Source organism: Artemia sp. Qi Xiang Cuo, chromosome 21, assembly GCF_049724085.1.
Source record: "Artemia sp. Qi Xiang Cuo chromosome 21, ASM4972408v1, whole genome shotgun sequence".
Lineage (NCBI taxonomy): Eukaryota > Metazoa > Arthropoda > Branchiopoda > Anostraca > Artemiidae > Artemia > Artemia sp. Qi Xiang Cuo.
Window position 1 is genome coordinate 35128818 of NC_142814.1, and position 26699 is coordinate 35155516.

Consider the following 26699-nt stretch of genomic DNA (forward strand, 5'->3'; position numbering starts at 1 on the left):
TTTACATGCAGCCCTGCTATACTTTACCCTCCTAGGTTTACCTCCTAGGACCAATGGCTCGGTAAGATCATCCCTAGGAAAAACAAAGAAACCCACAGACCGTGAGCTTTCTTCTGGCAAAAATTACAGATTCCACATTTTTCTAGATAGATTTTCTAGTTCTCAGAGACGTTGAATCTGATGATGTCACTTTCATTAAAAACACTCAGGTTTTTCGGGGTGTTTCCTTTTTTTTGAAAATCAGGTGTAAAATAGGAGGCTTTGGATAGATTGGGACGTAGGAGGAGAGTGCGTATCTGTGTTGGCCTCAGCCGGTTTGGTGCTGCGGTGAGTTGTTAGTAGTAGCAATAGCAGTAGTTATATGCAGACTAACCGTACCTAACACGTAAAGCATGGAGGCCCGCCATACTTTACCTCCTCCCCCCTAATGTGCAAATATATAGCCTAGATTTGTTTCTAAAGTATTATATATCTAATTTTACTTTTCTATATTTCATTAGGATTGAGCGCCAGAGAAACCGAAGAACATTAGGTAGGGGGTATATCATACAAGTACCAGCCCATTATACTATAGGCTATGTATGCCCCTATGTATAGCCCATAGACTATACTAACGTATTAGGGGGATGGAAGGCTGTGGAGCAATCGAAAGAGCCATAGTAATTTTTGGAAACAGCGTTGAGTGACGAATTAAATGCTATATTCAACTTTCAGCTAACGAATAATACCAAAATTCAATAAATTTATTTAAAATATCAAGTAAATTCGTGTTACAGGAAAGAAATCCTATAAAAACATATCATTTGATTCCCCATTCTACACTCTTCCAACACCCCATTCAACAATTTGGTTTCTGTTTTTTTTTTTTTTTTTTTTGGTTACTCATAAATAACTTCAAGGTTTTGCATATAGCCTAGTACTATATAAACGCACGGGGGAGAGGGGAGGGGCTGGTTAACATTCTAAGTAGATAGAACAATATAAAGAGCCTCGGTGGTTTTGAGGCTCAAAATACTTTCCGTTTGCCTTTTTTATCCTGTAATCATATTCTTGGAAGTTTCATTTTTATAACACAAAGTATGTCCAATTTCAATGAAGGTAAGTGTTGAAAGAGGGAGAAGTAGAAGTAGATAGCCCACTTCAAATGGCCTCCATGAGGATAATTTAGGCTATGGTACCGTTCCTGAAATTTTAATTCGCCTGTCAAAACTGCCTTCCAAGGTAGTATATAGCCCATCGCCCCATCCCCAATTGTCACCAATAGGACTGAAATCAGGAAATAAAATGGAAATATACAATTAGAAACTTCATTTAATGGTCTTTCCGAGATTCAAAACCCACTTTATACGCCCAGACATGGTCTTAGGCTACATACAAAATTTTTGCTGAATTTATTCTTTTTTTCAAGTTATCTTTATTTGTCATTATGAATTATTATAGACAATACCAGATAAATAATGTAATATAATATACAATCGACATAATCAGTAAATTGTTATATATTGCTTGGGGCTATATCTCAACCCCCTCTCTAAAATGTTATCAGAAATTCCAAAACTACTTTTAAAAAATCTTAACACTTCCTTATCTAATTTCTAAAAGTAAATTAAATCAACTTAACCCCTCTTTCATTGATGCATGAATATAACGTCCACTTTATGGACCCGAACTATATTTTTCAATAGTACAACTTTTTCCTCTTTAATGCTTTAAGATAGACACGTATCAATCAATGGGAAGAAAAGAGACACGCTATTCAAAGAAATAGTGTGAATACTTATAGTGAGCTTTATATTTATTTATAAATTAAAGAGGGGGAGGGGCTAATAAAGCGAAGCCCTTTTGTTCAGGGGTGAATCTCCAGCATTTTTATTGGGGGGAGGGCAAGAGGGGTCAAAATCTGGATTGTCAAAAGGCATGGGATGCATAATATTTTTTTCTTCACATTATCGGGTGGGGGGGGGTGGGCAACTGCCCCCTCTTGCAACCCCCAAACGACGCCCCTGCTTTTGTTGTTTATAGAAGTAAGTATTTATGACTGTTTTATAATAGTTTCCAGAATTTTGATAGCCGTTTTCTATTGGCAAGCATTGAAAAACAAGGAGTAACTTTAACGGTCCTTTTAAGGGTAAATAGTCGGCCACTTCAGAAGGATATATGCCAAAAAAATATGTGTACTACCATCAGGGGCATCCCGACGGGGGGCCACAACTTTTTTGGCATTCAGCAGAAAATTAGCAAAATCGACCGAAATTACCCCCCCCCCAATAAAATGAGCCTCAGGACGCCCCTGACTACCACTGAGTTCCTTATTCTATGCTATTTTCAAATATCATGGTCTCTTCTCTGGTAATAGACACACGCATCCCAACCTTGTCCCCACAGGGGCGTAATTTGCTGTGGGGCGGGGGGGGGGTTCATGTAATTAAAACATTTTCAATGCAACCTCACTATGCCTTACCCCTCCCCCAATGTACAAATATATAGCCCAAATTATATATTTCATATCTACTCTACCAATTCGTCTTGTTTCAACCCGTGTAGCTGTAAATTGAATCAACTGTAACGAAACAAAAACTGGAAAAACAAATTATGAGTGGCGGTATGCATTGAAAATATTTAATTTGAGCTATATATTTTCACATTACGGGGGTTGGGGGTAAAATAAAGCTACGCACAAAAACGGGTTTGCCTGAATATGGGGCCCAGGAAGGGAAACAATTTTTTCTTCTTTAAACGGTTTTAAAAACCAAATAATATATGGGTCAAACAACCATAAAAGGCAGGATTATTTATATATTAAAAACAGCATTGAAACAATTTTTTTATCGGATTTTTTTTTCTCGCAACATAGATTTTACTAATAATGGTTACTGTCAAGAATCGGGTAGTCACGAGAGAACGCCCGCATCGAAAACTCAAAGATGCTTTATGAAAAAGTTTTTCTCTGCCTTGTAAGGTAGGCTATTGCTCAGTCCATGACAAATGTTTAAACTTTAGTTTTTTGGGGTTAAGGGGCAAAAAAGGTACCTAGATTAGGTTAGGTTACGTTTTTAATACATGCTATGCTTTATCCCCCCCCCCTGATGTGCAAATATATAGCCGAAATTTATTTCTAAACTATTATATTTTTATCCTATTTTGTTTTATTTCATTAGCATAACGAAAGTTCACTTCTCGCTTGCTACCGGATTTTTGTTCAGTACCCTAATAATTCCCCACAAAATAGAAAATCCAAAAATTTTCCGAAAAATTAATAACTTACTTGAAACAATAATTATATGTGACCTACATTCAACTGTAATCTGCTACGTACTAAAGGCCAAAGGCAATGAACTCAGTGACGTCACCATATACTGTCAACCGTCTCCCATTACTCCCACTACCTGTCTCCCACTATTATTGGTGAGTCATCCGCTATTAATGATGCTAAAGAAAATGTAAGACAAGGTTTCTTGGAAAATTGTTAAACAAACTATGTCTAGAATATTGTTAAATATATACGGGTACTGGTGCGTTATATGGTCACTTCTAAAAAGTCAAGTTTGGTTAATTCTAGTGAAATAAAATAAAATAGGATGAATATATAATAGTTTAGAAACAAACTTGGGCTATATATTTGCACACTAGGGGGGGGGAGAAATAAAGCATAGCATATATTAAATACGTAACCAAACCTAGCTACCTCCCCCCCCCAAACCCCAGAAAAACAACAGTTTAAATATCGTAAACGCAATGAAAACTACCATATCCGTACCCATATCCAGTACCCATATCCGTATGCTGGAGAGGTGTTGATAGGGAGGTAATTCCCTATATGGTCCATGGAAATATCTCTTCTGGATAATTTTGATAAACAATTTAATGCGTAAAAAAGCGCAAATTCATGAATGAACACAATTTTCTTTGTGGGGAGGAGGAAGCAGTGGCAGTTTTAGGGGGGAACGGAGGGGGCGTTTCCTCCAGGTGCAGAAATTTTAGGGGTAAATTAAAAAAAAGGAATTCTCACAGAGGTGGCTTTAGCAGGGGACAGAGGGAACACTTGTCCCGGGCGCAGAAACTTTAGTGGCGCAAAAGTTCAAATGTACAATCTAAGAGTTTTAATCATTTTGTAATTTTATTTTTTTTTTTTTTTAAGATAAAGTTGAAGAAGTAGTTAATAAATTAAAATATTTAATAAAATATTAATTAATCAATAAAATAATAATAATTAAATAATAATAAATTAAAAAGTCAATAATAATTAAATGGTTAAAATAATAAACTAAAAATAACTAAAACATAATTTATTAACAAACTTAAAATAATTTCGTTAATAACTAAAAATTTCGTTGAAGTTCGGCCTGAAAATTTTGTGGGAGATAAGGGGGAAGAGCGCTAATCAAGATTTTGCCCCGGGCGCAAGCGAAGCCAGAACCACCATTGAAGTGTTATAATCATTTATAATTTTGAAATTCTATTTTTATTACGTCAAAGTGGAGGACACAGTTGCCACTTTATGCCACGGGGCACAAAGTTATGCCCTGGAGGCATATAAGGGTTTTATTGAAATCTTTGTCGTAGAAACTTGAAAAAGGGCTCATTCGATTTGAAATTTAAAAGGACAGTACCCTTTTAAATAGTCGAAAGTGATTGGAGGGCAACTAACCCCCCTCTCACGCCCACCTTTTCCCCAAACACATCCAATAAAAATTTTAAGATAGCCGTTTTGTTCAGCGTAGTTAATTTCCAGATAGAAAATATATTTTTGAGGAGGATACTCCCCCGCAACCCTAAGGGCAGGGATTATAAGTTATAACCTGGAGACATATAAGCTTTTATTGAAATCTTTGTCGTAGAAACTTGAAAAAGGGCTCATTCGATTTGAAATTCAAAGGTGTAGTACCCTTTTTAAAAGTAGAAATTGATTTGAGGGCAACTAACCCTTCCTCTCACGCCCACCTTTTCCCCAAACACACCCAATTCAAATTTTTAGATAGCCATTTTACTCAACGTAGTTGAAATTTTTGGAAATTAGGTCTTTAAGGATGACAACCTCTCCCCCTACGGCCCTCAGGGCAAGGGTCGTAAGTTATGACCTGGGTCATATAAAGTTTTTATTGAAAGCTGTGTCGTAGAAACTTCAAAAAGTCTCATTCAATTGGAAATTGAAAGGGCTAGTGTGTTTTTAATAGTTGAAAGTGATTGGATAGCGACTAATGCCCCACTCACAACCACCATTTTCCAAAACACATCCAATCAAAATTTTGGAGGTCAAACTATAAAGTCTTAAAAAACGAGAAATATTTAAATTATTATTTTCTTTTTTTCTGCAAAGACTATTCCAATATGAAACGAAAAGAAATTAATTTTAAAAACTTTCCACAAAATTATTTTTTCAAAGAAAAGTAAAGAACTCCATTAAACAAAAATTAGCAAAAATAAAATCAAATAATCTACCAAGCTTGAAACTACCACAAATCAACATCGATAAATAAATGAAACCCCAAAACGAGCAGAAATTACAATAATTAACCGAGTCAAACTCAAAACGAGCATAAATTCACATAAGTAGGGCGCAAAACCCCTATGCATTCCCATGGCCAGAACAAAATTTGCACTTTACTGAAAAAATACAAATGAATGTGCATTGTCAGTTTAATATACATATAGTGATATTTAGTAATCAAAATGTTTATATTATTTGATTTATTAAAGTTATAAAAGTAAAAACATTTATATATTGTCAGTAAATGCAAATTTTGTTCTGGCCTTGGGCAGGCTAAGGGATTTTGCGCCCTACTTATGCTAATTTCTGCTCGTTTTGAGTTTTATTCGGTTAATTATTGTAAAACTGAATTTAAACTTTAAAAAGAAACTCAGTTTCTTTTTTAAATTATTTGAAAAAAAATTACGTTTTCTAAAGAGTTAAAGAGGCTGAGTTACAAGGTCAACTCTTGAGTAATAAACTGCACAAAAACGTGCAGAAATTATTTGAAAAAAAATACGTTTTCTAAAGAGTTAAAGAGGCTGAGTTACAAGGTCGAACCTTAAAACGTACAGGGATTAGGAGGAACAGTTGGGGGGCTGCCGCCCCCCAAACCCCCGCTTTCGCAGCCTTTAAATATAAAAAAATTTCTTTAAACTGAAAGTAAGGAGCGACATTAAAACTTAAAACGAACAGAAATTATTCCGTATATGAAAGGGGCTGTGCCCTCCTCAACGCCTCGCTCTTTACGCTAAAGTTTTTATTGTTTAAAAGAAAGAGTTGTGAGAAAGTCAAACTTTAGCGTAAAGAGCGAGGCGTTGAGGAGGCGTTGTAATTAAAGAACTCCATTAAACAAAAAATTAGCAAAAATAAAATCAAATAATCTACCAAGCGTGAAACTACCACAAATCAACATCGATAAATAAATGAAACCCCAAAACGAGCAGAAATTACAATAATTAACCGAGTCAAACTCAAAACGAGCAGAAATTAACATGAGTAGGGCGCAAAACCCCTATGCATTCCCATGGCCAGAACAAAATTTGCACTTTACTGAAAAAATACAAATGAATGTGCATTGTCAGTTTAATATACACATAGTGATATTTAGTAATCACCCCCCGAAATTTCTTTTTTTTTAAGTCCCAATATAGTAAGTTCCGAAATATTCACGCTTTTAAGTTATTTGCAACACCCGTTCTTTTTTTCATTTCTTGTTAAATGGCTATCCATTTCTCCAGCAAGCTTATATAATTATTTTATCATCAAACGTGCAATCGCTTCCTGTAATCAAACAAGATGTCAAGAAATTTTTCTCACTATTTAACCCCCGCAGCTATAAGCACTAGATTCTCTGCAATGAATGAATTGCGATAAGGAATCGGACTAAGAGGCGATAGTTCATTCAAACGCAGCTATAATTCTAGTGTATGCTAAGCATTGAAACGGAAAGGTCACGTGAGAGGAAAGAAAGAAAATTACCTTAAATCGTATGTCCAGCGAGATAAGGTGGTTTTGAGCCTCCTGTAGAAATCTCGCTGGTGGTGTTTCAAGGTTATGATTTGACATCCCAGTTCAGCCTCCATTCGGCGTTGGCCCAGTCTTGATCAACTCCTTTCTTGAAGGCATCTAGAGTTTTAGATTGGACGGTGGCTTCGGATAAGGTGTTCCAGAGTGGGACGGAACGGACTGAGAAGAACTGTTGGCGCTCTTGCTTATTACAACGGGGGGCCTGCAGCTTCTTGGTGTGTCCTCTTGTGGTAGTTGAGAAGGACGGGGAAAAGACGTGACTTAATAGGTCATTTTCTAGCAACTTACGAGTTGCTATTACGTCTCCTCTTTTCCTACGGTATTCTAAGGTAGGGAGTTTGATTAAGATGAGACGTTCCTTGTAAGATTTGTCTGGAATGCAGAGATAAGCTTAGTTGCTCTTATTTGGACACTCAAGTACTTTCACATCCATCTTATAGTACGGAGGGGCTAGGGTCATGCCAAATTCCAGGTGAGGAAAGACCATGGCTTTGTACAGTTTCGTCATCACTCCCGACTTCCTGGTGGTAAATTTTCGCTTTATGAGGCCAAGGGCTTGGTTTGCTTTTGCAACTTGAGCTTGTGTGTGGCATTGAAACTTCAGTTCATTGTCAACAATAACCCCCAGGTCCTTCTCCTCACTGACTGCCTCAAGCTGGGCGTCTCCTATTTGATATGCAAGTTTTGGATTATTGCGTCCAAGATGTAGAACTTTACATTTTAAGGCATTGGACTGTAGACACCAATCCGATGACCATCTAGATAGTCTGTCCAGATCTTCTTGCGTAGTTGATAGATTTATGTCGTTCTGGGCCAGTCCTAAGAGCTTGCAGTCATCAGCATATAGCATCAAAGGATTCTTCAGGTTTGTTGTGCAGTTATTGATATACATGCTGACAAGCCTAACTAGTTCTACTTAGTTCTTGTAGTCAGATACTAATATGAAAATCGTGCTTTACTTGAAGAGCGGTTTCTCGGGTTTTCTGTTTGCGGAAATCTCACCAGCTCTGCAGTAGCGAAACAAATCATCGGCCAATGCATTGCGTTCAGCTTAAAAATGGAGAAATTTGTGGGGGTTGGTTTTGATGGGGCCAGCAACATGTCAGGCTGCTATTCTGGTGCACAGGCAGAAATTAGGAAAAAATATCCGCATGTGATCTACACCCACTGTGCATCGCACAGCTTAAATTTGGCTTTATGTAAAACTAGTAGAGTAGGACTTGTTAGGTCAACTTTTGCTACTATACAGCAGATTATATCATTTTTATCATCCTCACCAAAAAGAACGAAAATGTTTGTAGAAGTGGTCGCTGTCGTTTGTACCGATAGTACTGGGAGGAAGCTTGTGAAGTTGTGCGAAATGAGATGGGTGGAGTGTCACGATTGCATTTTAGTTTTATGTCTTTGTATTTTGCGATTATTTCTGTACTTGAGGAAATAGTTGGTAGCATACGGTGCGATACGGAAGTTATTTCAAAAGCGAATGCGTTTGTTTCAGCAGCAACCGAGTTTAGTTTTATGTTCACGATGGCTATGCTAGAGTTTGTAAGCGCCATAATGCTCTCTGTCTCTAAGGCGCTGTAAGCCGAAGATTTAGACTTAGTTGAGTGCTGTCGGCACGTTAAGCTATGTTCTGATACTTTACTGCAGTCAAAACAAAATAATTTTGAAACAATTTTTCAGAAAGCCTATGAGCTTGCACAAGAGTTAAATGTGGCTCTAGCTGTTCCAAGCTCTATCCGCCGAAAGTCCATCAACGATAATGGGTCCATCAAGGTTTTTTATCGCGAGTCATTGTTCAAACCTTACTTTGCTTCACTTATTGAAAAATTTGATCAGTTTTTTGCGCCATCAGGAGGCATCTTTAAAAATCGGAAAGCTTTTGCCAGCTAACAGCGAGTCATTAAAAATTAATGAATTTGTGAACGCTGTTGCTGTTTACGAGGGATTTCACGGGGGTAGACGTGCGCTTGAATGTGAGTTAGTCCTTTGGAAACAGAAGTGGCTCGGAATGTCTGAGAAACCATCAACTGTTGCTTCGACTCTTGCGTCATGCGATGCAAAAATTTTCCCATGCATTCAAAGGCTTTTGACAATTTGTCAGACATTACTAGTGACTACCACTTCTGCTGAGAGGAACTTTAGCTGTCTTAAGCAATTAAAAACTTATCTGGAGAGCTCCGCGGGCAAGGAGCGTCGGAACAGACTAGCTCACATGAACCTGAACCATAATATCCAGGTCAAGGCTGACCAAGTTTTTGATCCGTTTGCAGCCAAAAAAGACCGGCGGCCGTTACTGTGAGAGGTTAGGTCGTCTTTCGTTGCTCGTTTCTCTAAGTGCAGTTGATTCTGTTTTTTTAACTTTAATTGTGCTTTATCCTCTGTAAACAATGTTAATATCAATACATTTCTTGCTTTCATGGCTGCTATATTAGGTAGACTGAGGCCCCCACCCCTCCGAAACCAAATTCTGGGCAATTGTCTTTGATATAATATTATTTTTTATTTATTTGGTTCTCTAAGGGTCCCATAGGCAAATATAAGGAATAATGCACTGCTTTTTTTTATATTGTCTAAATTCTGTCACTTGTGGCAGTTCTAAAACATCTACTCACCCAAATTAGAAACTCTCACTGCTTCTAACTTTTTTTTTAATTCTGAGTTTGTTGGAAAAATTTTGTTATCCATTCCCAAACAAAAAATTTCTACAACTAGAAATGCTCATGAAAAGTGCGTACTTTTTATTTTTTTTTACCTAGCTACCCCAACCCCCCTACCCTCCGCCTAAAATCTTGCACTATGATAGATAATTTTCTTCCTCACATGACTGCTATAAAAAGGTAGACTGACGGCCCCCCTCCGAAACAAAATCCTGGATACGCCACTGCATAAGCACATAATAGGAAGCAGGTACACAATCACAAGCATAAGAGCACGGCATCACATAATTCTACATTCTCCTTAAGCTATTACCAAAGGATGAGCACCTTACATCTAGGCGTGGAGGCGCTAGGCTTACTTCACTAACTGCCAATGACTTGGCAAATTATCACTCACTACAGGACACAACAGAACACTACACAGAGAGGCACAAGGCTGACTCCCATCAGCTGCCAATGGGTTTTGGCAGAACCACACAGAGCCACAAATGCCTCCTTGTCACATGGTTATTCCTTATAGATTCAGTCTCTCTGGTGTCTTGCCGGAACTTGTAGCCTGAGCAGCTGTGGCTTGTGCTGGAATTGTGCTAGATGGTTCACTTGCTGGCAGGCGGAGCTCAGCTATGGCTATACCGAGCTCGGTGGCAGTCGTCGGGAATCTCTGCAATGATCTGTGCAGACTAATTCTTGCAGTAGTGTCAAGGCAAGCCATAACCCGACTTGGGTTTAGTGACCTTGATACAGCCCTGGGCGGTACTCCATGGCAAGTCTATCATCAGGCGTGGAAAGAGGGGCTGCTTTGATTAAGTGTCTTTGTTTCCAGCAAAGGATTGAACCATCTTTAGATGACAAGTAGTATGATCTAGGTTCATCTGCCTCTTTTATTATTTATCTGCTTTTCCACAGCGCTTCTGGCTGTTTTCTGAAAAAAATCTGGTTGCTTCCTCTGAGTTTGGCATGTTCTCTAGGATGCTGGTCATGATAAGATTTCTGCCTGTGTTGAGCCATCTCTCTGCTTGCCAAAAATTTAGAAGTCTGTACCACTCTCTTTTCCAAGTGCTTTTCCGCGCATGGCAGTTTTAAGTGGAGCTGGCGGCTCATGAGCATTTGTGAGGTGGCAGCTAAACCATCAACTGGGGTGTTAGAGTATTCCAGAATTCTGAGGTATGGGTCCAATCCATTTTCACTTGCCTTGGTCATGATGCTCTTGCAGGTCTGGATAGACTTTTCCACTAATCCATTTGACTGGGGGTATATTGGACTTGAAGTTTAAAAGTCAAATCCCCAGTCTCTGGCAATCCTCCTGAATTCTTGGGACACAAATTGGCTACCATTATTGGATATCGTGACCTGGGGTACGCCATGACGAGCAAAATGCAACTTCAGTTTCAAAATGACTTCTGCTAATGTCAAATCGCATAACAGGTCAGTTTCAAAAAGTGACTCTGGCAGTCCACCACTAGGATGTAGCTGACTCCATGCCAGGTTAATATGTCACAGGCAACTTGTTGCCATGGGAAAACTGATCCTGGTGAGCAGATTAGTGGCTCTTTTTGTAGACTCCTGCTGTGATTTAGGCATGTGTAGCAGCTGACAATCAGATTTTCTATGTCTTTGTTCAGTTGAGGCCAGCAGATGAGCATCCTGGTTCTCTGTTTTGTTTTTTACACCCCTAGATGGTAAGCATGTGGCTGTTTTAACGTGTCGGATCTCAAACATGCTGGTACCACTATCCTGTCTCCGTTGAAGATGATTTTGCCATTGATGTACAGTTCATGTCGGACTCCCCAAAATGGCAGTACATGACTAGGACATAGCTTGCAGCAAGGCGGCCAGCCAGTTCCTATAATTTGTCTGAGTGCAACTAGCTGGGGATCTTCTTTAGACTGGTTGCGGATTTCTTGCAGTTTTGAATCACTCACCGGAAGTAACTTGACGACTTAATGTATATATGCTTTGAGTTCTCTCTGTGTAGCCTCATCAACGTCTGACAAGTGAAGCCTTGATAATGCATCAGCGACCGGTATTTCAGTGCTGGGTTGGTGTAAAACTCAAGTTGTATGGCTGAATCTTGAGCATCATCCTTTGTAGTCTTGCTGGGGCCTTGTGTAAAGGCTATTGTAAGATGGTTTTGAGAGGGCAATGATCAGTGAATGCATTGATTTGCCTTCCATAGATGTAGTCGTGGAAATATTGGCGGCCTTGATAATGCATCAGCGACCGGTATTTCAGTGCTGGGTTGGTGTAAAACTCAAGTTGTATGGCTGAATCTTGAGCATCATCCTTTGTAGTCTTGCTGGGGCCTTGTGTAAAGGCTATTGTAAGATGGTTTTGAGAGGGCAATGATCAGTGAATGCATTGATTTGCCTTCCATAGATGTAGTCGTGGAAATATTGGCGGCCAAATACAATGGCGTAAAGTCAAGTAGTGTCAAGGCAAGCCATAACCCGACTTGGGTTTAGTGACCTTGATACAGCCCTGGGCGGTACTCCATGGCAAGTCTATCATCAGGCGTGGAAAGAGGGGCTGCTTTGATTAAGTGTCTTTGTTTCCAGCAAAGGATTGAACCATCTTTAGATGACAAGTAGTATGATCTAGGTTCATCTGCCTCTTTTATTATTTATCTGCTTTTCCACAGCGCTTCTGGCTGTTTTCTGAAAAAAATCTGGTTGCTTCCTCTGAGTTTGGCATGTTCTCTAGGATGCTGGTCATGATAAGATTTCTGCCTGTGTTGAGCCATCTCTCTGCTTGCCAAAAATTTAGAAGTCTGTACCACTCTCTTTTCCAAGTGCTTTTCCGCGCATGGCAGTTTTAAGTGGAGCTGGCGGCTCATGAGCATTTGTGAGGTGGCAGCTAAACCATCAACTGGGGTGTTAGAGTATTCCAGAATTCTGAGGTATGGGTCCAATCCATTTTCACTTGCCTTGGTCATGATGCTCTTGCAGGTCTGGATAGACTTTTCCACTAATCCATTTGACTGGGGGTATATTGGACTTGAAGTTTAAAAGTCAAATCCCCAGTCTCTGGCAATCCTCCTGAATTCTTGGGACACAAATTGGCTACCATTATTGGATATCGTGACCTGGGGTACGCCATGACGAGCAAAATGCAACTTCAGTTTCAAAATGACTTCTGCTAATGTCAAATCGCATAACAGGTCAGTTTCAAAAAAGTGACTCTGGCAGTCCACCACTAGGATGTAGCTGACTCCATGCCAGGTTAATATGTCACAGGCAACTTGTTGCCATGGGAAAACTGATCCTGGTGAGCAGATTAGTGGCTCTTTTTGTAGACTCCTGCTGTGATTTAGGCATGTGTAGCAGCTGACAATCAGATTTTCTATGTCTTTGTTCAGTTGAGGCCAGCAGATGAGCATCCTGGTTCTCTGTTTTGTTTTTTACACCCCTAGATGGTAAGCATGTGGCTGTTTTAACGTGTCGGATCTCAAACATGCTGGTACCACTATCCTGTCTCCGTTGAAGATGATTTTGCCATTGATGTACAGTTCATGTCGGACTCCCCAAAATGGCAGTACATGACTAGGACATAGCTTGCAGCAAGGCGGCCAGCCAGTTCCTATAATTTGTCTGAGTGCAACTAGCTGGGGATCTTCTTTAGACTGGTTGCGGATTTCTTGCAGTTTTGAATCACTCACCGGAAGTAACTTGACGACTTAATGTATATATGCTTTGAGTTCTCTCTGTGTAGCCTCATCAACGTCTGACAAGTGAAGCCTTGATAATGCATCAGCGACCGGTATTTCAGTGCTGGGTTGGTGTAAAACTCAAGTTGTATGGCTGAATCTTGAGCATCATCCTTTGTAGTCTTGCTGGGGCCTTGTGTAAAGGCTATTGTAAGATGGTTTTGAGAGGGCAATGATCAGTGAATGCATTGATTTGCCTTCCATAGATGTAGTCGTGGAAATATTGGCGGCCAAATACAATGGCGTAAAGCTCTTTCTCTAGCTGTGAGTACCTTTGCTCAGCAGGCATAAGGGCTACTGCCTGTTCATTTGTTGAGATGTATGCTTCTAGGCCGTGGGACAAGGCATCAATTGTCAGGTCAATTGAGATACTTTGGTGATCAAAGAAATGAAGGTGCAACCCCATGGAGCCCTTTATTTCCTTTAAAGCAACATCATGCTTTGTTTTCCAAACAAAGTCTTTGTCTTCGCAGACATCACAAAGGTCCTTACACTTTGTTTATAGATTGGGGATGCATCTGGCTAAGTAATTCAGCATTACTAGGAGGGTGGTCAGCTCTTCTTTGTTTGCTGGTTTAGGCATTGCATTAATTGTATGTAGTTTCTCAGGATCCAGGTGCATCCCTTTTTTGCCAATCATGTGGCCAAAGTATGTTCCCTCTTGTACGCCAAATTTACATTTGCTGAGGTTGAAACTCACCTCTTTTGCTTGTGCCCTCTTTAAGACAGCAACAAGATGCTGATTATGTTCTTCCAGGATTGAACCAAAACTAGCAGATTGTCTATGATAACTATTAATAAAAAAACTTTTTGCACAAAATAAGTTTTTCAAAAAAAAAGTAAAGAACTCCATTAAACCAAAAATAAACAAAAATAGAATCAAATAATCTACCAAGGATACAACTACCACAAATCAGTATCAATAAATAAATGAAACCCAAAACAATCAGAAATTAAAATAATTCAAACTCAAAACGAGCAGAAATTAATCTGAGTAGGGTTTTAAACCATATGCTTTCTAAAAGCCAGAATATAATTTGTACTTTACTGAAAAAAATTCAAATGAATTTACTGAAAAAATGTGCATTGTAATTTTAATATACACATGCTGACATTTATTCCTTAAAGTCTTAATTAATATTCGTTTTCTTAAAGTTATAAGTGAAAACATTTTAAAAAAAACTTTTTTTTTCTGCTCGTTTTGAGTTTGACTTATTTTAATGTCTGATTTTTTATGGTTTCATTTGTTTATTGATACTGATTTGTGGTAGTTGTATGTTTGGTAGATTATTTGATTCTGTTTTTGTTCATTTTCGGTTTAACAGAATTCTTTACTTTTTTAAAAAATTTATTTTGTGCAAAAAGTTTTTTTTATTAATTCCTGTTCGTTTTATATTGACATAGTCTTTTTCAGTAAGAAATACTAAGCCTCTTCCTAACAGCCGATCTTCCCATAAGTACCTTAAATACCACCTAGCAAAAATTAACAATCCCTGCCCCTGTTATCTGGGGTTGTTTTCAGCCCCCAAAAGCCTTGTTATATGATATTTAGACTATTTTGAATAGAATGGCTATCTCAAATTTCTATTTAACGCATTTCAGGACAATAACACGTGTGTGTAGGGGTGAGAGGGTAGCTGACCTCTGATCGCTTTGACTCTTAAAAAGAGCACTAGAGCGTCTAATTACCAATCCAATGAGCCCCCTTGATATGACCACACTGTCTATAAAAACCCTATATGTCCCCAGGGCACAACTTAAAACCCTTGCCCTGAGGACTGGGGGGATTTCTTATCCTCAAAGACATAATTTCGAGAAATTTATGATGGGCTTAACAAAATGGCTATATAAAAATTTTGATTGGAAGTGTTTGGGAAATGATAGGCGTGGAGAAAGACATTTGCCCTCTGATCACTTTTGACTAATAAAAAAGGCACTAGTCCTCTCAATTTCCAATCAAATGAGCCCTTTTTGAAGCTTCTACAACAAAACTTTCTATAAAAAGTTATATTCCCAAGGGCATAACTTACAACCCTTAAAATGAGGCCTATAGGGGAGGGTTGTCATCCTCAAACACATAATTTCTAGACCTTACAAATACGTTGAACAAAGTGGCCATATCAAAATGTTGATTGGAAATAGTTGGGGAAATGATGGGCTTTGGGGGGGGGGTTCTCCCTCTGATTAATTATGACTATTAAAAACGGGCAACAGCCCTCACAATTTCCAATCGAAAGAGCCCTTTTTGAAGTTTTTACGACAACAATTTCTATATGACATTATATGCCCCCAGGGCATAACTTATAGGGCTGTTGGGGGTTGTCATACTCAAAAACATAATTTCCGGAATCTTCAACTACGTTCAACAAAATTGCTATATCAAAATGGTGATCGGAAGTGTTTGGGAAAATGATGGGTAAGAGGGGGGGGGGCATTCGACCTCCGATTGCTTTTGACTATTAATAAGGCCAATAGCCCTCTCAATTCCCAATTGAATAAGTCCTTCCTGAAGTTTCTACGACAACGCTGGCCAAGACCTAATTTCCAGAACTTTCAACTATGCTGAACAAAATTTCCATCTCAAAATTTTGATTAGATGTGTTCGGGGAAATGGTAGGCTTGAGAGGGGCATTAAAAACCATATATGCTTTAGTTGCGTTAGTTGCCCTCCAATCACTTTTGACTATTAAATAGGGCACTAGTGCTTTCAATTTCCAGTTGAATGAGCTCTTTTTGAAGTTTCTATGATAACACTTTCTTTAAAACCTTATATGCCCCCAGGGCATAACTTACAACCCTTGCCCTGAGTGTTTTGGGGGGAGTGTCATTCTCAAAGACATAATTTCCAGAATTTTCAACTACGTTGAACAAAATAGCTATCTCAAAATTTTTATTGGATGTTTTTGGGGAAATGGTGGGTGTGGGAGGGTCTTAGTTTTTCACCAATCACTGTTGACTATTAAAAAGGGCACTAGCCCTTCGAAGTTTCTGTTACAACAATCTATGAGAACCTTATATGCGCCCAGGGCATAACCTACAACCCTTGCCCTGAGGGGTGTGGGGGGGGGGGGTGATCATCCTCAACGACATAATACCCAGAACTTTCAACTACGTTGAAAAAAGGGCTATCTCGAAATTTTGATTGGATGTGTTTGGGGAAATGGTGGGTGTGAGAGGGAGGTTGGTTGCCCTCCAATCAGTTTCAACTAGCCAAATAAAAAGGGCACTAGGCCTTCCAATTTTCAATTGAATGAGCCTTTTTTGAAGTTTCTACAACATTTTCAATAAAAAACCTTACATGCCCCCAGGGCATAGCATACAACCTTAGCCCCGAGGGCTCTGCGGGGAGTGTCAACCTCAAAGACCTAATTTCTAGAACTTTCATCTACGTTGAACAAAATGGTTATCTCAAAATTTTAATTGAATATGTTTGGGGAAATGGTGAGCTTGAGAGGGGGGCTAGTTGCCCTCCAATCACTTTTGACTATTAACAAGGTCACTAGCCCTTTCAGTTTCCAATCGAATGAGCCCTTTTTGAAGTTTCTACAACATACTATCTATAAAAACCTTATATGCCTCAAAGGTATAACTTGCAACCCTTACTCTGAGAGGTTGGGGGGATATGTTATCTTAAAAATCATAATTTTCAAAACTTTTAACTACGTTGAACAAAATGGCTATCTCTAAATTTTGATTGAATGTTTTTGGGGAAATGGTGAGTTTAAGAGGGGGATTAGTTGCTCGCTATTTACTTTTGACTATTAAAAAAGGCACTAGCCCTTTCAATTTCCAATCAAATGAGCCCTTTTTGAAGTTTTCACAACAACACTTTCTATAAAAAAAAACTTTATATGCCCCCAGGGTACAACTTACAACTCTTGCTCTGAGGGGGTTGTCATCCTTAAAGACCTAATTTCCAAAACTTTCAACGATGTTGAACAAAATGGCTAACTAAAAATTTTGATTGTATGTGTTTGGGGTCTTTCCTTTTGCAGGACATGCATGATTAGGGCTGTAGCTCCCTCCACAGAAGTAGCTGTCTCTACATCTTGGGCTAGTGGTCTTGAACTTGTCATTTCTTCAGCTTGGACAGTGATTGATGTTGTGGATGGAATCAATTTCTTTTTTTATGCAACCTTCATCAAATGCTCTTAGCTGTGCCTGGGTTGTTTCAAACATGTGACATTTCTCTATAGTTGTTTTGAGGGTTAGGGCACCCGCTTCTACTAGCAGGCACTCTCTGATACATGGGTTCAGTATTCTGCAGACTATTCTATCTCATACCATTTTGTCTGCATCCCTGCAGCTACAGGCCTTAACGGTTTAAAAAGGTTAAAAAGTTTTGAAAGGTTAAAATGTTTGAAAGCCTTAAAAGGTTTTCACCTCTGTTATGTAGCTTTCTATGCTTTCTCCCTCATGTTGGTCACGTTTCTGAAAGATGTACCTTGCAAACACACTGTTTGTTTTAGGTGTTGCATAGTCTTTAAATTGTGTCAGGTATGGCTCAAGCTTGTCCTTTTCACTCTTGATAAAAGTGAAGGTATTAAATATTTCTCTTCCTTTGTTTCCTGCCCAAATAAGTAGGTAGGCGCACATGATCTTCTTGATTTTGCCAGATAAGGGGCCAGCAAACATAAGACAAGCATGCTGTTCAAATTATTTCCACTCATCTGGTAGACACAGCAAGTCCCAACTAATACTTGGCTGGAAGACATCCATTATTGGTCACCCAACTTTTGACACCATGCAATGTTTGGTAGATATATCTTTATTTGAAACCCAGACACCTATAATAACGAAAACTATAAGCAAAGCAAGCATAAGCACATCAAGGCAAATAAGCATAAGTACATAATAGCAAGCTGGTGCACAATCACAAGCACAAGAGCAAGGCATCACATAATGTTACACCTTTATCATGCCCCTGAAGTTTCAGCTTCTGATGGTACACTGTTCTTAAGATATTGCTGATATGCCCTTTTAATAATCTGTATGTACATAGTATGTCTTGATTTAGCTCAAATTTCCCCTCAACATTTTGATAAATGTGAACCTCAACATCTTCAGCATTAGTAGTAGTCACTATAGAAGCTGTTGTAATAGCAGTAGAGTGTATCTATTGTCTTCTAGGTTAATTGATCATTCTCCACATCTTTCTCCAAAAGTTCTAACTTAAGGAGTTGTTGTGTCATCCAATTGTTTGCTAACAGGTGTTTCTTTAGAAAGCAGAAACAGAACTGTTTGCTGACAGAGATATTTTGCTTTAAATTCTCAAACAAGCAGGCTATTCAATTTTTAAAGACAATCTTTAACAATGTTAACTAACACTTTTTAGTTGGATGGCAGAAAAACTGTAGTGGGGAAAATTGACAGCTCACTGTTATCTTTTGGACATCAGAAAAACCTGTTTAATACCCTTAGGCTAGTTTTTCCTGAGTTATGCCCTTTTGATAATCTGAATTCACACAATGTGTTTTGATTCAGTTCAAAAATCCCCTTAACACTCTCTGAATACTTTGCATGAATGTCCCTTGGTCTTTTTGAACACTAAAGGCTAGGTACAATTTTGCTAAATTAGTTGGTTTGGTAAAATTCTAGTTTAGCAACTTTTCAATATCTTGGAAAGGGGTTAGGTTAGGAAAAAGAAACTTTCAGAGATGGGTCTACAGACTAAAGTATGTCCTGGGAAAGTATTTTGGAAGTACCTATCTGAACTCCTTCTCTCTCTAGAGGGCAGTGACCATTAAAAATCTTTGTGTTATGAAAGTGATATCTTACAAAACAGATCTTCTACTTAAATGAAGCCCAAGAAAGCTGTTTTGAAACTGTGAATGCAAACATCTCTAAGAATAGAAGGGTAAATTAGGCAAATTTCCAAATATGGTAAAATTTCAGTTTAGCAGTACTTCTCAAAAAACATGGTAGGCTATAACAATAACAATGTCCTTATCTCATGCTGTTTCTCTACATACTAGATTCCATTGATACAACAAAGTAACCTTCCTTTCCTAATGGTCCTACTAATATAAACAAACCTAAGTGAGAACTTATGAAATGTGAAGACAATTTACCAGATATTTTAAATAGAAATTGCTAACACGTTGATTTGGGTATGCCTACAGATTGTTCTTAAGTTTTGCTGGGGAGAAGTTATTAGTCAACTAGTTGGAAAATGAATTGTTTTCTGGGGCAATATTTGTTTCCAGCTAGTTGGCAAAATCAAGTCTTGCTGGGGAGAATTTATTAGTCGACCAGTTGGAAAAAGAATTATTTTCTGGGGCAATATTTGTTTCCAACAACACATGAATTGAAAATCAAGTATTTTGCAGTAGGCATCAAGACATGGCTGTTTATAGAAAAAGCCAAGACAGATGGTCTGAGTGATCAATCAGAAATCTGGGATAAGCCCTTTTTAGGATTGTATAAAAACGATGTTAGAAGGAGATTGGGTAGTAACATTCTATATAAGCTTAAAAAGTAGATTTTTCCAACAGTCAAAGGGTAGAATCCCCTTATTCAATAGGCTTTCACCCTGGCCTATTTATTATAGACTGGGCTACCTGAAACTGTGAGTGCACACATCTCTAAAAATAGTAGGGTAAATTAGTCAAATTTCCAAATAATGGTAAAATTTCAGTTTAGCTGCACTTCTCAAAAAACATGGTAGACTAATAAAATAAAAATAACAATGTTCTTATTTCATGATCTTTTTCCATATATTACTTGTTATCCTGACAACAAAGCAACCCACCCTCCCTGATGATTCCATCAATATATACAAACCTAAAAGAAAAATCCAAAAAGTGGATGACAATTTGCTAGATGTTTTCCATAGAAATTGTCTACAGATTGTTCTGGGTATCTGCCTGACTGACCATATTTTAAACAGTAGGCTGTACAAAAAATGTAGTTCAATCCTGCTTTCTAGGGCTATAATGAAAGAAAGGTTGAGATGGCCAGGGTACATTCTGCAGATAAAGGATGACAAATTTCCAAAGATTTGCCTTTTTGGCCAACAGTTTAGGACTAAAAGGAAAGCAGTTTGTCCTTATCTGGGGTGAGAGGATGTCATAAAGAAAGATTGAAAGGAAATGGTAACTTTCTGCAAGGAGAGAAGTAACTAGTTGGAAAATGAATTTTTTTCAGTGGCAATGTTTGCTTCCAACTACTTGGCAAAATTAAGTTTTGGTGGGGAGAAGTTAACAGTCAACTAGTTGGAAAATGAATTCTTTTCTGGGGCAATGCTGGTTTCCAGCTAGTTGGCAAATTTAAGTTTTGATGGGGAGAAGTTATTAGTCAACTAGATGGAAAAGAAAGTTTTGTTGGGGAAACATTTATTATCAACTAGTTGGCAAATATAGATTTCTCCTATACAGATGGGCCAAATTTTCCAACTAGATGACTAAAATTTTTTAATTATGGTGAGGACCTGCTTCACTTCATGGCCCTTTGTCCTGAATTACAAGATTTAAGGAAAGAATTATTTTTTGGTAATGTGGGGACAAGTGAGTGGTTGGTTTCAGTAATGGGATCAAAAAATTATGGGACAATAAGAATGATAGCAAATTATATAAAATTGGGTATGTCACATAGAGATACATCTTTGTAAAGGGGGTGGGGTGAGTGTTGAAATTATTGTTGTATGTGTGTAAGTTGTTTTCTTGTTTGTTATTTTTTGTAGCCATGGCCCTTGTGGCTTTAGAGCATTAAATATCTATCTATCTATATGGAGATTGGATAGTACCATTCTATATAAGCTTATAAAGTAATTTTTTCCAATAGTCAAAGGGTGGAGTCCTGGGGGTGGGGGGTAAAGTTCATGGTAACTTTGCAGTGGGCCATATAATTTATCTAGAATGACAATAAAAACTTAATTTGATGCTTTTTTTATGTTCCTTCATAATTCATATAAAATACCTTTGGGGCCCCTATAAGGACTCAAGATGCAATTTGCAACAGAAGCAATTATTTAATTATGAAAGAGCATAAAAAAGGCATCAAATGATGTTTGTTGCCACTTTCATTCTAGCTAAACTATAGGGCCCCCTAGAAATTTACTCATTTTCCTAAACTAAACCCTTTCCAAGATAGCAAAAAAAGCTTAACTAGAACTTATACCATTTTTGATCCTTGTTCATTACTGAAAGTTTTGTTTTCCTAACCTAACCCGTTTCCAAGTTAGCAAAAATTAGCTAAACTAGAACTTTACTATTGTTTTTTTTAATGGCTCATTTGTAAAACCAGATACATATGTAAAAACAGAGATTTTTATATTTAGAGAATTTAACAAAAACTTAAAAAATATAGTTATTTTCTACCTAATCCAGTAAATATTTACCAAATCATATTATTGAGTTAGGAATAAAGTGAATACACCATTCAATGCTTTTTTTGATGCTGATTACAAATATAATAGGCTAATCATTTCTAAAGGAGATCAATTTCAACCCCCCCCCCCCGAACCTAACCCCTACCACCATATGTGAAAATATATATCCTGAATTGGCATATATAGAGGGGGGGAATTGACATAAAATTGACATAAATTGTTATATTTGTAATCAGCATAAAAAAAGGCATCAAATGGTATATTCACTTTATTTGAAACTCAATAATATGATTTGGTAAACATTTACCAAATCATATTATTGAGTTAGGAATAAAGTGAATACACCATTCTATGCCTTTTGGTAAATATCTACCAAATCATATTATTGACTTATGCATAAAGTAAATATACCACTCAATGCCTTTTTTTATGCTGATTACAAATATAATAATCATTTCTATCAGAAATGAATTTCAGCCCCCCCCCCCCCTATATATACCAACTCAGGGTATATATTTCTATATTAGGGGGGGGGGGGTAAAGTTTAAACTTATCTCCCATTTACATCAGAAACAAAATTTGCCACCACCCCCCCCCCCCTAATGTAGAAATATATACCCTGAATTGGCATATATAGGGGGAGGGGGCTGAAATTCATTTCTGATAGAAATGCTTATTATATTCGTAATCAGCATAAAAAAAGGCATCAAGTGGTATATTCACTTTATGCATAAGTCAATAATATGATTAGGTAGATATTGGTAAAGTTCTACAAAATCATATTATTTAGTTAGGACTAAAGTGAATACACCATTTGATAACTTTTTTTTATGCTGATTACAAATATAATAAGCATTTCTATTGGAAATGAATTTCAGCCCCCCTATATATGCCAATTCCGGGTTAGGTTAGGTATAGCCTATATAGGGGGGCTGAAATTCATTTCCAATAGAAATGGTTATTATATTCGTAATGAGCATAAAAAAAGGCATCAAATGGTGTATTCACTTTAGTCCTAACTCAATAATATGATTTTATAGCACTTTACCTAGATATTTAACTGCCTTTCTTTATGCTGATTACAAATATAATAATCATTTCTATTGGAAATAAATTTTAGCCCCCCCCCCCAACCTAACACTCACCCCCAGGTATGATTTGGTGTATATACTAAATCATATTATTGAGTTAGGACTAAAGTGAATACACCATTCAATGCCTTTTTTAAGCTGATTACGAATATAATAAGCATTTCTATCAGAAATGAATTTCAGCCCCCCCCCTATAAATGTCAATTCAGGGTTAGGTTAGGTATAGGCCTAGCCTATATAGGGGGGAGGCTGTAATTAATTTCCAATAGAAATGCTTATTATATTCGTAATCAGTATAAAAAAAAGGCATCAAGTGGTGTATTCACTTTAGTCATAACTCAATAATATGATTTTGTAGCACTTTACCTAGATATTTACCTGCCTTTCTTTATGCTGATTACAAATATAATAATCATTTCTATTGGAAATAAATTTCAGCCACCCCCCCTAACCTAACACTCACCCCCATATGTGCACATATATCCTGAATTGACATATATAGGGGGGGGGGCTAAAAATCATTTCCAATAGAAATGATTGCTATATTCATAATCAGCATAAAAAGGCATCAAATGGTATAGGCTATTCACTTTATTTGAAACTCAATAACATGATTTGATATATATTTACCTTTACCCCTAATCCTTGTTCCTCACTGTTAATTTAGCCTGACATTTTTCATAGGCTAGCTTTAGCCTAGGCTATGTAAAAAAGGCAAGAATTTTAGTCCCACCTACATAAAACATGTTTGGCAGAAGAACCCTTTTCAGCTTAGTATGCTCCTACCTTGAATCATCTAGTCTATATTGTTTTGTTTTTTTCTTTGCTTCAAAAACAAGCGTTAGTTATTAGCCTGATTTATAACTTCAGTTTAAATTTTCAAATTTATAAAAGATGAAATGAGCTTAGCCTCGTTTTCAGGCTCAGCGGGTTCGAACACGGGTTGGTCTCGTCTAGTGCATCAAGCGTTTTCACAAAGCAGGTTCTCAAGGAAAACACGGCGTTGAAACTTCAAAGATGAAAACGCTTGATGCTAAGGAATAGAATTACCCTCTCAAACACTCCGACTATGTGTCTTAGTTTTTTCTACAATTAGCCATGTATTCATGCTTACTGCAAAATACTTGATTTTCAATTCAAAATCAACTGTTTGGGATTTCAATGAACAAACTTCATGTTCTGTGAATTCATGGTGGTTAGCCATTTTTGAATTTACCGCCAATGAAAGCAGAACTCTGGTTTGAAACTGGTATTTCTGCGGGTCTAAGATTCAAGGAACCCGTGTTCACACACAGGGAGAACCCAGCAGCTGAAATTGCTTAGAAGCAAATTCCTGTTGAACCTGCAACCCTTGAAACGCTTGATGTAAAATTTAACAGCAACCCGTGTTCGAACCCGGTGCCTGAAAACGAGGCTCTTGAAATTTGAAATCCTTAAAGCCCCGTCTTAATTGGTGTAACAAGTGTGATAAGTATTTTGTCGCCTAGGAAGCTTATTAACAAATTGTGGAGGGTAGATTTCGCCTTGTCTTACAGCGGTCGTATTGATGCCTCCTTAGATTCTGTAAAAAAGGGTCTTAATCCTTGTTGCTGAACCCCCATGCAACTGACCCCACGGGTAACTGAACCCTCTCTCAGCTGAACCCCCATGCAACTCAACCCCATTTAACTGAACTCCCGTGCGATTGAACCCTCGTGTAACTGAACTCCCATGTAACTGAACTCTCATGTAAATAAACCCCCGTACAACTGAACCCTCGTGCAACTGAGCCCCTGGACTTACTTTTTCAGCGTTCTTCAAATATGAGGCAATATTATGGAGTAAAAGATAAGTTAAAATCTTTATATGTTCAGCCTTGTTGGAATTGTTTGTATTTTAAATTCATGTTATAAATGCCTGTCCAGATCATTCATAAGAACCTCTGTTTTATTGTCATAAAAGGGCACCAGGTGATTAAAGGGCACCAGGCTCCTCCTACTCTCCTTTTCACAGCCCTCCCACCAAAGACATCCAATCAAAATTTCAAGGTAGCTGTTTTGTTCAACATAGCTGAAAAGTCCAATGACTATAGTAGTATGGGGGTTTCAGGCACTAGCACTGCACCCCATAAGGGCATTTCTGGAAAGAATACTGCAACATCCTTATCCCTTTTGTATTCCTGGTGTAGATAAAAAATACTTAAGAATGATAAATAATTAAGGCTAAAAGAGGACGGGTTATTAAAGTTAGATTATTTTCGACAGGGCTGAAGTCAACAACGCTAGCTATGATGCCTTTTCCAGAATCCATTATAGATGTTGACTTTGACCACTTTTTTTTGGCAAGAAATGCTTTCTATCTGGGAAAAACAATTACAATTAAACAGAAATAAGAATACCCATAATAAGCTGATATTTTGTGGGATCTGACCGATTTCGGGTGAAAACACGAAGAATTAAGCTCTTTCCATAAAACTATGCTGGAAAAAGTGTTTTCGGTATTTTGAAAATAAGAAACAAAAAGCCAGGTGAGGGTGATTTTTATAGCCAATATTGTCAGTAACATTAATTAGTACCGTTATTGTCATTTCCGTGTTGTCGAAGAACGTATTTACGACTTTTTAGCCTTTGTTGTGTTTATCTGTTCATTCTGTCACATTTTTAGACAACTTTTCAACTTTTTCAATTTTTTTTTAGAAATTCTAAACTTGCTGGAAGAACCAACATCTTTTTAGTCGTGACAGTTCCTACAAATATATTCTCTGTTCTAACTGTCCGATCTTAATGAAAATCGTTCCATAATATTCAGGGTATCAAAAAACCTACAGTATAGGTTTCAAGCTTGAATCAATATTAATAGGGCCAATGAGATATTCAATCGTTCTTCTTTCCTTATTCTTCGATCATTTGCCTTTTGGTTAGTCCAGCATCTCCTAAAACAAGCTCCTGTCATACTCCAAGCTTTTCATAAGATATTACTGCTGCGCCCTTTTTATAACCTGCATGCATATAGTGTGTCTTGATTTTGTTCGCCTTCCCCCCTCAATATTTCCAGGAATGTACACCTTTTTGCCCTTGGCCTCATTTCCAGCCTTCCTATATTTTATGTTTCACCAGTTTTTATTCTTTTTAACTCATTTTGATGTTTCCCAATTTATTTTATTGACTTTTTTCAGTTTTTCAAAAAAAATATATTCATCTAGTAATTCAACAAGTACGTTGAATTACTAGAGCCGTTGAAGCCTCTCGAATTTAATTACTAGAGCTGCTGAAGCCTCTCGAATTTAACGTCAACACGAAGTTGAAAGGTACTTCAGTATTCAGCCTTTTAAAAGTTAATCAGAAGATCAAAATCACCACTACTAGGGCTAGAAGAAATGCCAAAGTAGAGAAGAAAGTGGAAGAAGGGAAAGTAGACGAGAAAAAAGATAGCAGAAACCTTCGTTACTCGGTGAACCAAGTTTATCTTTCGGACCATTAACCTCTTTAAATAAAAAAAAGATTGATAGACAAAGACTTGTTTGTCCCGAATGTAGACTGAGAATCTTTTCGAACTCTGTGAAATGTGGAGGGTGCAATTGCTCATTCCATGCAGGAGAGGAAAAGTGCGCCAAAATTGATACAGCTAATTGCAGTGTGAGCTGGTGTTGTCCTGAATGCTCCCCTAAGAAAATTTTAATCATACAGGTAAATTCTTTAAACTCACCTGTTTTACCTTCACCTTGCACCCAACAATCAGAAAATTCAACAGCTAGGATGCCTAATGTCCTAAAAGAACTTAAATCGCTGTTGCTCTTCCTCTCGCAGGAGTCAATTCCAGCTTCTCCCTACCTCCAGCATAAAGTGACGTCCCCCTCTCTTGAAGCTGCTTGTCAGACTGAGGCATTGCCATTCTTACCGTCCTCTACTCTTTTTACCGCCAATGGAAAACCAAAAACCTG

The 26699-nt window shown here is 37.8% G+C and overlaps 1 protein-coding gene across 1 annotated transcript in view; it reads right to left on the bottom strand.

The window, feature by feature from the left end:
• LOC148939485 (uncharacterized) overlaps positions 1 to 23655 on the bottom strand; it is a 48178-nt gene extending 24523 nt beyond the window's left edge. The window contains exon 1 of the mRNA XM_089107027.1: positions 23567 to 23655. The gene's annotated coding sequence lies outside the window, so the exon portion shown is untranslated. The remainder of the gene's footprint in view (positions 1 to 23566) is intronic.
• Between the last annotated feature and the right edge of the window lie 3044 nt (positions 23656 to 26699).